The sequence below is a fragment of the Saccopteryx leptura genome, chromosome 6 (genome assembly GCF_036850995.1).
Source record: "Saccopteryx leptura isolate mSacLep1 chromosome 6, mSacLep1_pri_phased_curated, whole genome shotgun sequence".
NCBI lineage: Eukaryota > Metazoa > Chordata > Mammalia > Chiroptera > Emballonuridae > Saccopteryx > Saccopteryx leptura.
In genome coordinates, this window is record NC_089508.1 from 72,391,637 (window position 1) to 72,407,445 (window position 15,809).

General features: G+C 41.4%; 1 protein-coding gene across 1 annotated transcript in view; it reads right to left on the reverse strand.

Annotated features, from left to right (window-relative positions):
* Positions 1–15,809, reverse strand: part of SEMA6D (semaphorin 6D) — a 728,815-nt gene that overhangs the window by 192,920 nt on the left and 520,086 nt on the right. The window lies entirely within an intron of this gene.

Consider the following 15,809-nt stretch of genomic DNA (forward strand, 5'->3'; position numbering starts at 1 on the left):
CCCAACACCTGGAAATAACAAGTTGGAAACTTCACATCCTGCAAAATAAATCAGCTACTCCATCAATTCCATAAGCCCAAGAGCCTGAAAATTGAAGGAAGGTGTTTTGAACAGCACTGTGCAAAAGCTATTGCTGAATTAGATGGTTAGTTAAGCTGAGCACCATGTCTAGTTCCCAATTTGTTTTGCAGAAGCATTTATTTTACCTTTTAAATATATGTATCCTCCAACTTTGGCTAGAAAGATTTAATTAAAAATCCTGTGGCTCCAGCAAGTGATGCCATGGTCCATCAATACTCAAGGATTTAAAAAAAATTTCCCAAATGCCAACATAATTCCCTGGGACCCCGGAGATTTTCATCTCTTTAAGATGTAAGATTGTTTCTTTTCTTGGTATTTTGCCGTTGGCAAGAAAAAAAAGTATTTAACAAACAGCTACCAAATTCATCAAAAGGTTAGGATTCTTTTTATTTTAGTGCTCTTTCTTAATGGGCAAAAATTGATTGATTAGTTTACCTGGAACATTCTTAGCTTTAGGGAAGAAACAGGGCTTTGTACACAATAGTGGGTTAGATTTTAAAAAGAAAATAAAAATCAACATTCAAGAATATAGTAAAATTCAAAAATGGAAGATAATAAAAAAAGCAAGGTCTGAAAGTATTTATTTAAAATCTAATGGATGCATTTTGTTTCATTGATTGAATTATCAAGTCTGTATTGGCTCTTTTTTTTTTTTTTTAAAGTGAGAGGCAGGGAGGCGGAGAGACAGACTCCTCCATGTGCTCCAACCAGAATCCACCTGGCAATCCTTGGTCTGGGGCTGATGCTCTGCCCATCTAGGGCCTCTGCTCCATTGCTTGGCAACCAAGCTATTTTAGTGCTTGAGGCGAGACCATGGAGCCATTCTCAGTGCCTGGGGCCAGCTTGCCTGAACCATTTAAGCCATGGCTGCAGGAGGGGAAAAGAAAGAGAGAGAGAGAGAGAGAGAGAGAGAGAGAGAGAGAGAGAGAGAGAAGGAGGGAGGGGGAAAAAGAAGATGGTTGCTTCTTCTGTGTGCCTTGAATGGGAATTGAACCCAGGACATACACATGCTGGGTCAATGCTCTACCACTGAGCCAACTGGCCAGGGCTGTACTGGCTTCTTATTGTAGTAGGAAATGTACTTACATGATGATATTTTTTTTTTTTTTTTTGTATTTTTCTGAAGCTGGAAACGGGGAAAGACAGTCAGACAGACTCCTGCATGCGCCCGACCGGGATCCACCCGGCACGCCCACCAGGGGCGAAGCTCTGCCCACCAGGGGGCGATGCTCTGCCCCTCCGGAGCGTCACTGTGCCGTGACCAGAGCCACTCTAGCACCTGGGGCAGAGGCCAAGGAGCCATCCCCAGCGCCCAGGCCATCTTTGCTCCAATGAAGCCTTGGCTGCGGGAGGGGAAGAGAGAGACAGAGAGGAAGGAGGCGGTGGGGGGTGGAGAAGCAAATGGGTGCTTCTCCTATGTGCCCTGGCCGGGAATCGAACCCGGGTCCCCCGCACGCCAGGCCGACGCTCTACCGCTGAGCCAACCGGCCAGGGCTTACATGATGATTTTTAAATTCACCTTGGTTTCCCAAAACTCCATATACTTTTTGAGAAAACAAATTCAGACAAGAATTTCTACAAGATGTCCACAATCTCTATTACTTCCCTCCAATTCCACCTCCCCACTGACTTGAAACTACTTTCAAGAAGAGGATTCTCTAAGTGGAAGGTTTGTTGACCTTCCAGAAAAGACAAGGGGCAAAAGAGAGAAGAACCTGATTACTTCCCACTGGCTAGAATGAAGTAAGAAGAACTCTCTGAACTCTTGTAATATAAATCCTTTTTCACTCAGATCTCATCTCTAACCTGCTTCTACTATTTATTGTTTGGGCATTTGCAAGTACCATCCCCCATGATTTGTATCTTAGGGCAAGTGGTTTCTAAATTTAAGTGTGCATAAGAATCTCTTGGGGAACGAACTTAAAATGCAGATTCCTGAGCTCTAGCCCAGCTGTACTAAATCGGAGTCTCTGAAGAGCTGGCACCCAGGAATGTTCCTTTTTAATAAGCTTCCAGGGGACTGTTATTAGGTGGTCATTCAATCCAAAGTGATCTTGGGTTGTACCAAGTGCCAAGCCTTGGGTAAATTGTTATCTTATCTCAGAGTATGTACTCAATAAATATTTAAGTTTGAAAAAAATAGTAACATATAAGTATAACTTGTTCATTATTTGCAAATGTCTTTCCTTCTTCTTTATGATTTCCAAACAGATATATGACTAGCCTTAAGCATTATTTCACTTGGATATCTATAAATCACTAGAAGGGGAGAAAATTTAGGTACTACAGGCTCTAATTAATGTGTCCCTTATTTACTGTTCTACTCCATGTAAGTCATAGAGTCCTTGAAATTTACAACTGGAAGGACTTCACAAAAAAAATTAGTCTGCTTTATTTCATTTATTATTATTTCCTTTTAGGTGAAGATGTTTTCATGCAGAGATATTAACTAACTTTAGGATTAGTTTATAAATGGGGGTGATTTGAAACATTAATGGAAAGTTTGAGCTATGATCTTGAGTAATTTCCAGGTTTCGGCTTCATTTTCACCCCTTCCCAGTTCAGAAAGAAATATCCACAAAACAAACAATGTAAATAAATACAATTAATCATAACTGATCACACACTGTCTGGAATTTGCCTAAAACCAAAACACTGCAATGGACACATGACCTCCTGCTGGTTCTAATTTTCTACCAATTCATGAAACACTTCGTGCTTTTCTTGTGACAGCACAAACCTTTCAACTTCCTCTTATAATTAATGTTATGAAAGGCATCAAAGTGCCTACATATGTGCCATGAAGTCTTTGAGTGTGGAATGGCTATTTCTAATACATAAAGAGTTTGCACAAATAATAATAAATATATTATTATTATTATTTTCTTTGCACATCATCACGACTTCATTTCATCTATTAATGTTAGGATTGAAGTAAATGATATATAAGTATCTAAAAGAATGATACAAATAAGCTAAAACAAAAAGAACAGTATAAAGATGCCAAGGTTTAATTTAAGATATATAGTAAAAATGCTTGAGAAGATCATCTCCCCCATCACTATCATTTCACTGAAAAGGAAAATTCTAGCACTAAAAGCAAAGAAAATACGTATGGTACTTTCAAAATAAAGACAACCCTAAGTTGAAAACAAAAACTTAGTAAAATACATTGTTCTATGTTTCCCATATTGCTATAGAGTCGTAATAACTTTGCCGTGGAACAGCATCAGTCTACGAACTTTGAGAGCCACCGTTGTAAAGTTCTACAAAGAACTTAGAGACAGCATTTCCCTAATGTGACCCTCAACCCCTCAGATGCTTCTAAATAAGGATTTCCTGGTTTTAGAACAAAAGAGTGTGTGGTGGATGCTTGACAGTATAATTCCCTTTCAGAGATTCTTGGTGAATAATATTATACTCAATATAAGAGTTCCCTTAAAATGAGGTAAATGTTAACTTAACTACATCTGTCATTTTAAAATGTTATTTACCCCAGGAAAGAATTTTTTGCACATAGCACCAACTAACATTCTATAAAACTAGTGTTTTGCATAGCACACTCTCAAGAAAGTATTCTATGACTTCCCTTAAATCAGCTCCATGTCCCAAACTTCAAGTTATAGTCAGTAGGCCTACCATTCTACCACTCCCCAGTGGTAACATTGGAGCACTATCTGATCTATACTCAAGAACAGGAAGTGAGTCTAACATTGCAGGTGGCAGCTATATGGCCCGAATAAAGTCCTGGGCCTTCATGAGGGTGACGGTGTCCTCCCGTCCCATCAGAGCAAGCCATGAATTCCAGGTCTTTTCTCTTCCTAATCATTTTGGTAGGTTCAGCTGTGTGTAAGGAGGACAAAATAACAGGGGCTTAAATAAGAAAACTTTCATTTTTCTCTCACAGACAAAATTAGCTACATAGTCCCAAGCTGTGATTCTCAAAGCCCACCCCTGGGGAGCAGAATCAGCATCACCTGGAAACTTGTTAGAAATGCAAATTTTTGAAGATTTTCCCCCACACTCACTGAATCAGACAAAGGTTCAAAAAGCCCTCAGGGTGATTGTGATACTTAACTTTCAGAACCACTGGTCCAGAGGTAGTGGTCCGGGGCTGGGATGGGGGACTCTCCTCTAAGAAATCATCCAGGGATGCAGCCTCCTTTTCTCTTGATGCTTCACTCTCTATACTCTAGGGCAGCAATTTTCAACCCTTTCTATCCCATGAAACACAAAAACTAAATATTAAAATTCTGCAGCACACCAAAAATATACTTTTTTGCTAATCTGACAAAAATAATAGGCATAGCATAATTTCGATTGATAAAAAAATAGTAATTACCTAGCCTTTTTGCTCCAAAGAGACTTTTTAAAAAATTAGGAGCCTATACTTGTATGTAAGGATTTCTGATACCAAGAACTAACCAATCAGAAATCACCTTATTATGTGATGTGACTAATAAGATGCAACTCTATTATATGCTCTATATATTTATGGTTCAAGACAGGGCATTCACACTGGATGGCTATTATTGTGTTGGCTGTTGTCATTTTTTCTTTGACAACCTAAGGAAAAAGAAGTCAGTGCCCCTGACTAAATAGTCAAGTATCTCAGGTTTTAAAAATTCTTGTGACTCACAAGTTGAAAACTACTGCCCTAGAATGTTTCCCTTCTATATATGATTCCAAATAACATGCTACCAATGTTTTCTAAAGCTGGCTTCTCCTCTGAGGTCTTCAGCCACAGGCATGGTCTGGCCCTCGTCAGCTCTACCTGGACTGCTTCTAACTGCCTCTGTCCTGTCCACTGATTCCAACCTAGTCCCTCCCACGTAACTATCAGAGTTATCTTTTAAATTTTTAATATAATTTTTTATCTCTTTCTTACTAGACCATCATCTGATTCCCTCATGGAAAAGGCCAGAAAGCAATGAGAGTCATGGATTCCTTCAACATCTAGCACCTATCTTTTTCTCCATTATCCCTTAGTCCTTTACCCAGACATGTTCTGGATCCTAGCTCTAGTAAAGGTTTCCACAACCTACCACTGTGCTTCGGCCTCCATGCCTTTGCATATACTCTTCCACTTGCTTAGAATGCCTATGTTCAGAGTCCTCATACCCTCTGCCCCCAGTCACGTTTCTCCCAATATTCTTTCTTCATCTGATAAACATCTACTTATCCCTCAAAAATCTTATCAATACACTACTTCTTTGGGGCCTTTCTTAACTAACTCTTGCTTGGTTACTTGCTGCCTTGTGCTCCCATAATAGGTTTTTCTACTTATTCTAGAGCACTCATCAAATCCTATCATATTATTCTGTTTAAAAGTCTGCCTCCCTCATTAGATGCTGAACTCCTTCGAAGCAGACACTAATACCCATTCAATAAATATTAAATACCTCCTTCATGCCAGGAAGTACATATCTTGAAGTGTAGGGCCTTGAACACTGTCAGTGTCTAATAGACACCCAATAATGGCTGCTTTAAAGCATGAATAAATGAATATTTCCTGTAAGTTCTCTCAAAGATGTAATGATTGCAATTCAATTAATACCTACTTCCAATATAACTGTGGATGTCCCTGAGAAATATGCCTGGAAATATTTTAGTTTTTAGTACTGCATTGGGCTTGCTGAGTTTAGAGATGGGAAAGTATTTCCAGAATATTAGCCATTGAAGAACAAAAAAATAATGCAAAGGAGGGAAAAAAGAGGGGGGAAAATACCAGGCTTAGGGCAAAAGAAGTGAAATTTCAAAGCAGGGAATGTGTCTGTACTTAGGGGAGATGGACAAAAAGAGTCCTGAAACAGTGATTTCAGCTCTACAGAGAACAAATATTATCCTTCCCAGTTTAACGGCACCTGCCCCTCTGGCTGAGCAGGAGGTAGTGAATTATGTTGTCCATGCACTGATGAGTTTAAATGCCCCAGGCATTGTCCACTGTGGTGCCACTTCACCTTGAAATCTCTTCTTTCAGTTTTTTGAAAGAAGGGAGAATGTCCTGATGTTTGTGACTTCTTTTCTGATTAGTTAAAAAATGAAAATCTTTCCAGGCAATTGTCTAAACCTAAGAATTTAACATGCTCATTTTCAGAATTTCTCATGTAATTTCCTATTTGGATTGAGGGTATAGATCTTTTCTTGGCTAATCATGGGACAAAGAGTAATGAATACTTCTGAAATTTCAGACCAAGTTAGAATCAAGGACACTTAGCAGGAAGGAGTGGTACTGTTCTGGCTCTCAGGAAGAGGCTTAAGGGCAAGCCAATCTTTATGATCTGTCCTGTGCCAAGACCTAGCTTTGTTTATTCCATCAGTGAATGCATTCTGGAAGGTTTTGTTCATTATTGCACTTTGTGGCCCTGGCCGGTTGGCTCAGCGGTAGAGCGTCGGCCTGGCGTGTGGGAGACCGGGGTTTGATTCCCGGCCAGGGCACATAGGAGAAGCGCCCATTTGCTTCTCCACCCCCCCCCCTTCCTCTCTGTCTCTCTCTTCCCCTCCCGCAGCCAAGGCTCCATTGGAGCAAAGATGGCCCGGGTGCTGGGGATGGCTCCTTGGCCTCTGCCCCAGGCGCTAGAGTGGCTCTGGTTGTGGCAGAGCGACGCCCCGGAGGGGCAGAGCATCGCCCCCTGGTGGGCAGAGCGTCGCCCCTGGTGGGCGTGCTGGGTGAATCCCGGTCGGGCGCATGCGGGAGTCTGTCTGTCTCTCCCCGTTTCCAGCTTCAGGAAAAAAAAAAAAAAAAAAAAAAAAAAAAAAAAAAAAAAGACTGTTCATTATTGCACTTTGTTACTAATCTGATAAAAAAACAATGTGATTGCCAACATTGTTACTTTTCATAATGAACGAAGTCATCTACATATATGCAATTATGATGAATAATTATTGGATGTAAAGTATTATGAATTATAGTTACAATTTGCCTGTCAGTTATGGAGCTACTATACAATGCAAATAAAAAAGTCGACCATTTTTTCATAATTTTCATGAAGGGCCCTTCTGGATGCAAATTTTTATTTATGTAATTTTCATAGGCTGTAATTTGACACAATCTCCGTATCTTAAGCAAGAGGTTTGTTGTAAACATACTAGTTTGCAATTACCATACAGTTAAATGACTAATCACAGAAACTCACTCCACCATCATTGACAAAAATGGCCACATTTACATCTGAAATTAACACTGAAGAAATGGGTCTGCCTTTCACCCATATCCAGGAAGTCAGTCACAGCAAAATGGCCCAACTGTGACTACAATTTTGTGACAAGATACAATTAATCTGTGTTGTCTGAGTCAGAAAAACATTCATATCTCAGATCCTGTTTTCCCACTCTAAGTACGTTGGATGCGATGAAAAAGAATGAGGAGAATTCACTCATGACGACAGGGTGAGACATTCTCTAAGTATGTTTGTATGAGATGTTCAAACTCTTTTCACAACATTTTTCTTTCCCACTAACTCTTCTCTGTGGCCTACCAAATACATAGATATTGATTTTTAATGAAATGTACTTATGAAACAGTGGTCATATCTTCCCAACTCCCATGACCTTGATTTCAGAAATAACATCTAGTTCAGTGACCTGCTAGAGACTTAATGTTAACTGAAAAGTTCAGAAAATGTCACTGAAAATGCCACTAATGCCACTGCTCCCATCTGGATTTCATGCCTATCCACCAAAGTTTATCATTTCATACTGATAGGTGCAGCAGTCTTTTAGCATATATTTACTGTAGTTAACTTTCTTTCCTGTCCTCTACTGTGGTTCTTTCAAAATGTGACTCTTTCCAAGCCTACCACATTTCTTATCAGTGTCAGCAGATAATCCTTTTTCTCTGAACCCAGGCACCCGAGAAACTGATACAGGGAACTCCCTCAACATCCTGACTCTTCTGTACCAACCCCCACATCCCATCCTTCATCCACACATTTACTGCCTTTACTTTTCTTTGCCTGTTTCCCTCCTGATACAATGAAGGTGGTATTTCTCTTAGAGTTGAACTGAACCCTCACAATTTGAGATCCTATCCTCTTGTAGCTCTTCTCTCCTATACTTTCAACTTTCAGTACATCTTTGCCATCAATATCTTAAATCAAAAATCAAATAACCACTTCCTGTCCACCTTTCTGCTTCTTGGAGATCAAACTTCTTGAAAATATTGCTTCCAACCCTTGTTATCCTCTGTGTTAGCCAGTCCACAAAAATGAGCCTACAACCCACCACCCCTCCTGGTATTCATATCCTCATTTAGTCCCCTCTCTCTGAAGCTGAGCTGGACTAGTGACTCATTTTTTTTTTTTTTTTTGGCTGAAAAAAATAATACAGCAAAGTGACATTGTGTAACTTTTGAAGTTAGGTCAGAAACAGTCTTGTCTTTTCTACCTGGGTCTCCTAGAACACTTGCTCTTGGGGAAGCTGGTCACCATGTAAAAAGTCCAACTACCCTGTGACTAATGTCAGGATACCCAAATTGGCTGTGTGGAGAGGCAGTGTGGAGAGAAAGAATGATCCCTGCTGGGCAAACAAGTGTGTAACAGTGTGTTAGGCTTGTTCACCTTGTACTTTGCCTGACTGGTGCATGAATACGGGGCAATGCCATGTGTGTATAAAATATGTAAGGCTGTATGTTCATGCTCTCAGGGTGGCAGATTGCAAATTGTGGATTGTCTGCCTCCTTGGAAGGGGCCGTTGTTTGTTATTGTTTGCTGTGGAAGGAGTCCCCCCCCCCCCCCCCCCCCCGCCACAACCCAGCCTATTTGACTTAAGGGTCCAAATCCAGTGTGAACCTGAATGGCCACAACCACCAGCCTTACAATCCCCACTTAGCACTTCCTATTGCTCAAGATGAGGCACCTGCCATGTGAGTAAAGACCTCTTGGACATTCATCCCAACCTGCAGTTGACTCGTCTCAGTGAAGTCTTACTGTATCTGTATGAGAGCTCCTGTATTAGTTTCTGAGGGATGCTGTAACAAAGGACTACAAACTGGGTAATATAAAACTGAAGACACTATTCTCTCACAGTTCTGGGAGCTAAAACTCTGACATTAAGGTATCAGCAGGGTCATACACTTTTGAAACCTATGGGGAAAAGCCTTTTTTGCCTCTTCCTAGCTTCTGGTGGTGGCCATCAATCCTTGGCTCTCTTTGGTGGCCGCAGTATCACTTCAGTCTCTGCCTCTCCTTTCACATGGTGTTCTCCTGTGTGTTTCTCTCATCTTCTTAGAAGGACACCTGTCATAATGGAGTAAGAGCCCAGTCTACTTCAGGATGACTTCGTCTTAACTAATTATATCTAAAAGAACTCATTTCTTTTTTATTTTTTTACTTTACAACACTTTTTATAGTGTACAGAATGGAATAACTTTTCAAAGAAAAATGATCCTTATAATTATGTAAATAATTATTTTTTTAAATTCCCACACACCAGAATTTTTTATGTGATTTCTTTTTATTATTTATTTAGAAATTAATTTAATGGGGTGAAACTGGTCAATAAGAATACTTAGGTTTCAGGCAAACATTTCTATAGTGTTTGAACTGTTGATTACGTTGTGTGCCCATCATCCAAAGTCAAATCACTTTCCATTGCCATGTATTTGACCATCTTTACTCCAGTGACCCCCATTCCACCCCCTCTGATAACCACTCACTTTTATCTACGACCATGAGTCTCATTTTATATCTCACTTATGTGTGAAATTATGTAGTTGTTACTCTTTCCTGATTTTCTTATTTCACATAGCATGATGATATCAAGGTCCACCTATGTTGTTGTGAATGGCACTATGTCATCATTTCTTATGGCTGAGTAGTATTCCATTGTATATATGTACTACATCTTCTTTATCCAATCCTCTATTGAGGGACACTTTGGTGATCTTATTTCTAATAAGATTATATTCTGAGATTTTTTTTGAGGGTTAAAATTCAGCTAAAAATAAACCTCAATCTAGAACCACCCAATTGAACCCAGTTAACCCACAAAACTGAGAGAGATAATAATAAATGGTGGATTTAAGCCACTAAATTTTAGGGTGTTTTGTTCCATAGCAAAGGTAAGCAAAATGCCTTTCTTTACCAACTCTACTCATGGTAGTTTGGCTTCTACCAAACCAGTCTTTTGAAGAGGTCACCTGTGTCCTCTTTAGTATTAAATTCAATGGGCAGAGGTGCTATTCTAGAAGGATGACACAGCTTATCTATCTACCTCCCTTTCACCTTGAAGTCCATCAAAATGACCAAAGAAATTTGTATGTAAGAATAAATTTGTCAAATCCCTGAAAAACAAAGAAAGACGACATTAGCAGACCAGACACTCAAAGCTTTTCTTAAAGATGGAAAGTAGATAGAATTGGATTGAACAAGAAAGCAAAAAACACAGTCAAGGAAGTCCGTATCTGAGAAGAGAGCTGCTTGCTGCTCCACAGAGCCCAGGGACCTCAGGGTGAGGAGGCTCTGTCAGGGTCCAAGCCAGTTTCTTCTGCCCTCCTCCTCTCCCCCTCCATGCAAAGAAGCTGTGGGAGACATGCTCCATCACCTACAGTTGCTGCAAAAATAAAGTAGGGCCTTTCCTTGGCAGCCTCTTATCTTGGGGATTAGAACCAGAACAAGTGGCAGTGTCCTTGATAAAAGTGGATACAACAGATAGGGAGGAAACGAGTTTGAGAGGGGCACATAGCTCAGCACAGGAACAGGAGCCACGAAAGGACTTCCCATACACTTACCCTTTCCTGTTACCACAATCTGGGTGGACGTGGTGCCCTCTCCTGTCCACCTTCACCCTGACAGAAGCAGGCCCTTGTGTGACTAATCCAGCCTATCCACTTGCAGGGGTCCCCAAACTTTTTATACAGGGGGCCAGTTCACTGTTCCTCACCGTTGGAGGGCCACCACATATAGTGCTCCTCTCACTGACCACCAATGAAAGAGGTACCCCTTCTGGAAGTGCGGGGGGGGGGGCGTGGATAAATGGCCTCAGGGGGCCACATGCAGTCGCGGGCCATAGTTTGGGGATGCCTGATGAAGAATTGTTTAACCGCCAAGAGTGCAGAGCTGTTCAGAAAAAGACACACCTTTAATTCAAAAGTTCTCAACGTTGGCACTGTTGACATTTGGGGCCAGAAAATTCCTTGTTGCGGGGGACTGTCCTGTGCATTGTAAGGTGTAGGACAAACAACATCCTTACCCTCTAATCACAAGATGCCATAAGTATTTCCCCTGCCTGGTGCTGCGACAACCAAAAATGTCTCTAGACATTTCCAAATTGCTCTCTATTAAGAATCATTACATTTCATTCATGACTAACAAACCCCCTCTTTGGCTCTCTGCTTACTGCCAGGAAACTATAAAACTCAGTTCTCTAGGAAATACTACTCGTGTCTAATTGTAACTGCCTCCTCAGCCTCTACTTCCACTCTCTAAGTCTTCCAAGGACTTGACTTTCCTTCACAGACAGAGCCACGGTAGAGGCGCAGACTTCCAGAGAACATCCAGATGTTGGTCTTCACACTGCACTCATGAATGCCTTCAAGGGAGGCTCTATGCAGTTTCAACAGCATATTTTGTGTTTTTGGATACATGCAGTTCTTGTGCAGACTGGAATTATCCCCCAGGTTAATGAGTGTTTGTGCTGAGCTTGGAGAGCATGGCTTAAAAAGAAGTAAAGGCAGAAGTGGGTGGTTCAAAGGCCTTCACAAAGGATTCAATCCATTGAAATTAGTGGAAAGAGTAAACTGCTCTCTGAAAGACTGGGGTAGCAAGAGAATGGGCTAAAATTCTCCCCTCGAGACAGTTGGCCTTGCTGAGTGTCATCTGAGTTCACTGCTCCTCTCTAAAAAGGAAATGCTTCCTGGAAAGGTAAGCCTGACCTGCATCTGGGTGGAAACCCTCACATACCAGGCACTCCAGAGAGAAGCAGAGGGAAGAAGAGGACAGGCTTGTTTGGGGGATCCTTGGAGCAAGCCCACTCTCACTAGAGGAATGGGGGGGGGGACGTGGGGAAGGGGCAGGGGCAAGAAGAGGCTCTTTTAGCTCAGTCTTTGCTTTGGTGGGGTGGGGAAGAGATTTCTTCATTAGTTAGGCATCCAGTTACCTCTCTCTAATGCTTTTCCATGGAAGTAGGTGCCTCGTGCCACCTTCCACCACTCTTTTCAGAAAGAACACATCTGAGTAAACCAACAGTGCTGGCTCAACTCATTTATCTACAAAAGCAAGCTCACTGCCAATGCAAATGGAAAAGGGGGAGAAGACCCAGGCATTCTCTAGTTTACCAAGATACCATAGTACCTCTCTCTCTCTCTTTCTCTCTCTCTTTCTCTCTCTCTTTTGCAAGAGACAGACAGACAGAGAGGTAGGCAGGAAGGGAAAGAGATGAGAAATAAAGTTCTTGTGGCACCTTAGTTGTTCATTGATTGCTTTCTCATATGTGCTTTGACTGGGGGGGCTCCAGTTGAGCCAGTGACCCCTTGCTCAAACCAGCGACCTTGGGTTCAACCCAGTGACCCTGGGTGTCAAGCCAGTGACCATGGGATCATGTTGATTGTCCTACAATCAAGCTGGTGACCATGCTTAAGCTGGCAACCTTGGGGTTTTGTACTTGGGTCCTCTACATCCCAGGTCAACACTCTTATCCATTATGCCACCACCTGTCAGGTCAATGGTACCTCATATTTTCAGAAAAGTGTTATTGCTTCAGAGAAGTGGCCAGAAAACGCTGAGATGTTACTTATTTTTATATATAATGTTTTATCAAAACACAGGCACACTGTGAGATATTATCTATTTTCTATTTTTGTAAATAAAGTTTTATTAAACAGCAGCCACATTCGCTGATGGCTGCTCACAGTGATAGGATAGATAAGTTGCCAGGGACCATGTGACCTGCATACTTAAAGTGTTTACTGTCTTGACTTTTACAAGAAAAATTTTCTAACGCAGCTACAAAGCACTGAAGGCAGAATTATGTTTTTAAGAATACCATCCAGTTGGCTGCTTTTCTTCACTATGCTATAGCTATCCTTACACCGAGCATGAGATCATCAATATAAGAGAGACAGTTCTGTAGAAGATATGTTTAGATTTCTTCATTTTTCCAATAAATGGGGCTTTTGAGAGAGGTCTATAATGCTGCCAGGAGGGTCTGTGTGGTCCCTCAGCTCTGCAGGGATATAAGGTAGAAAGAGGAAAAACAAAACAAGGAGCGTGTGGATGGAAGGAGTAAAGGCAGGTGATGAGTCTGCTTTGAAAACTTGGGACAGGACCAGGTAACTGGTGGGGATGAGGCAGGGCGGAGGGAGACTTGTTGCCCAGGTCCCTTCTCTTTTCCCAGGCATCTTTCCTTCTTCCACCTCTGCTCCTTTCCTGTGCCCCGAGGTTCCTGCCACTGTAGGAAGGGGCTTCCTCCCATGGTGGCCCACTCAGAAGAGCCAGAGCCCCTTCTTCCAATTTGTTGCTCCTATGTTGTGATCACCCTCTGCTCTTCTCTTCCTGGCCCTCCAACCAAGATCCCAGAGACTTTAGCCTCTAGTCTACCCCTTTGGCGGCTTCTCTGGCCCACGAGTTGAAGCACTCCAGGGAAAAGAGAGCAACACAAACACAAGCAGGTCTTGTAAAAAATAAAATCCATCAGATTTCATTTTGAAACCCTCATCCTGCATTTAAATACAGTTCTAGCACAAAACAAGTAGGAAAACAGAGTTTTCTTTACAAATCAATGATTACAGGGTTGGGGTGGGGGGGCTTGTGAATGCATCTGTTCTGTAGGATGTTTTGTTGAAGAAAATTCATTTAATTCAGCAAAGCACTGTTACTATGAGCCAGCTGCTGGGGCATGGGGGAGGCTGTACTCATAGAACTCCAATTTAAAATAGTATTTGTTTGCAAGTGGTTTTATCTCCCCAAAGTAATCATATACAACGATTGAACATCAGATCATTTAGATAATATGACCACCTTGCATTTATTTGCACTTGTCTAATATTTTACAAGCAACAAAACACTTTCATAGAAGTGACCACCTTTAGTCCTCCCAGTCATTTTGGGAGGTAGATAAAGGCTATTTGTTTGAAAAAACAAGTAAGTTATGGCCCAGTGAGCTTAATGGCCTTGTGAACCAAGGCTGCGTTAGGGAAGGGGAGCACACAAACCAAGCCTTTATTTCTAAGGTCTTAGAACCTTCCCTAGCATTCTTGCTGTTTTTTCTAAATTAGAATACTGGTTCTTATCACATCACAGATCTTATCACTTCTTGCTAGAGGCCCTTGAATTCTTATGCCCACAAGCATGATTTGAACACTAAATAAAGGATATACCACAGACACATTTGAAGAAGCTATGATAAATAGCATAGAATTACCTCATTTCAAAGGCACCTTCAGTTACTTTTAAAGTCAGCAGATATTAAAAGTCTATTTTTTTTCATTAAAAAAGAAAAGAAAAACCTATAGGAAGGGCTATACATTTTAAAATGCTAAGAAACTAATGGGTTGATTGAAGTGGGTATTGCAAGGCTTGGGAGAACTGCAGAGGCCTTGGTGGGTATATAATCCTGTGCAAAGGCCCTCTGTGCCCATCACTCCTTCACAGAGTCAGTCAATCATGATAGCATCATGGAGAGAGGTTGTGTGCCTGGTGGTGAGGACTGCAGGCTGGAGCCAGACAGAACCTGGGCAAATTTTCTAAACTTCTCAACATGACCTTCTATGCAAATAAAGTAGAACTTACTTTATAAGGTTGCTGTAGGCACTGAGTAGAATAATTCATTTTATAAGTTATTTAGCACAGTGCATAACACATAGTAATTATGGATATATTTTGTTATTGCTCTCAACAGTGTTATTGATATAAATCAGTGGTCCCCAACCTTTTTTGGGCCACGGACCGGTTTAATGTCAGAAAATATTTTCACGGACCGGCTTTTAGGGTGGGACGGATAAATGTATCACGTGACCGAGACAAGCGTCAAGAGTGAGTCTTAGACGGATGTAACAGAGGGAATCTGGTCATTTTTTAAAAATAAAACATTGTTCAAACTTAAATATAAATAAAACGGAAATAATGTAAGTTGTTTATTCTTTCTCTGCAGACCTGTACCAAATGGCCGATGGACTGGTACCAGTCCACAGCCCGGGGGTTGGGGACCACTGGTATAAATCATGGAGTTTTGATCTCCCTCTTGCCCCTGTCAGGACTCCCTGGTTTCTGTGGGAAGATGCTGCATGGCTGGGGTACTGGGCACATGCAGAAACCTGTTAGAGGAAAGGTGGTCTGTCTTCCTCTTATTTCTGGCTACACAGTGTTCTTGCCTCCATTAAGCTAGCAACAAGCCCCAGGCAGTATTAACTTTTCAAGACGAGGACAGGCTCCCACATTGAAACTGTCAGAGAGAATTTGGGGTGTGTGAGCCCTTTAAATGAATCAGACCTGACAAATCCAATTTACAGATTAAAATAATGTTGTGATATTTACCAAAAGTACATATAGCAAGTTAAGACACCTCCGACAGGCAGACATTGATTGCCTATTTTAATCAGGTGGTACAATTTAGCTATCACCAGCAGCAAAAGGCTTTGGGAAGGTAAATCTAACTATAAATAATTCCCATTTTGATGCATTTATAAATCAAGTAAGACCTTTTGTTTGAAGTCGGCTACAAGGTGACACGTCTGCTGCATTCTGTGAGGTCACATCAGGTTTCATTTGGGTGTTGGGAGAAGATCTGACTTG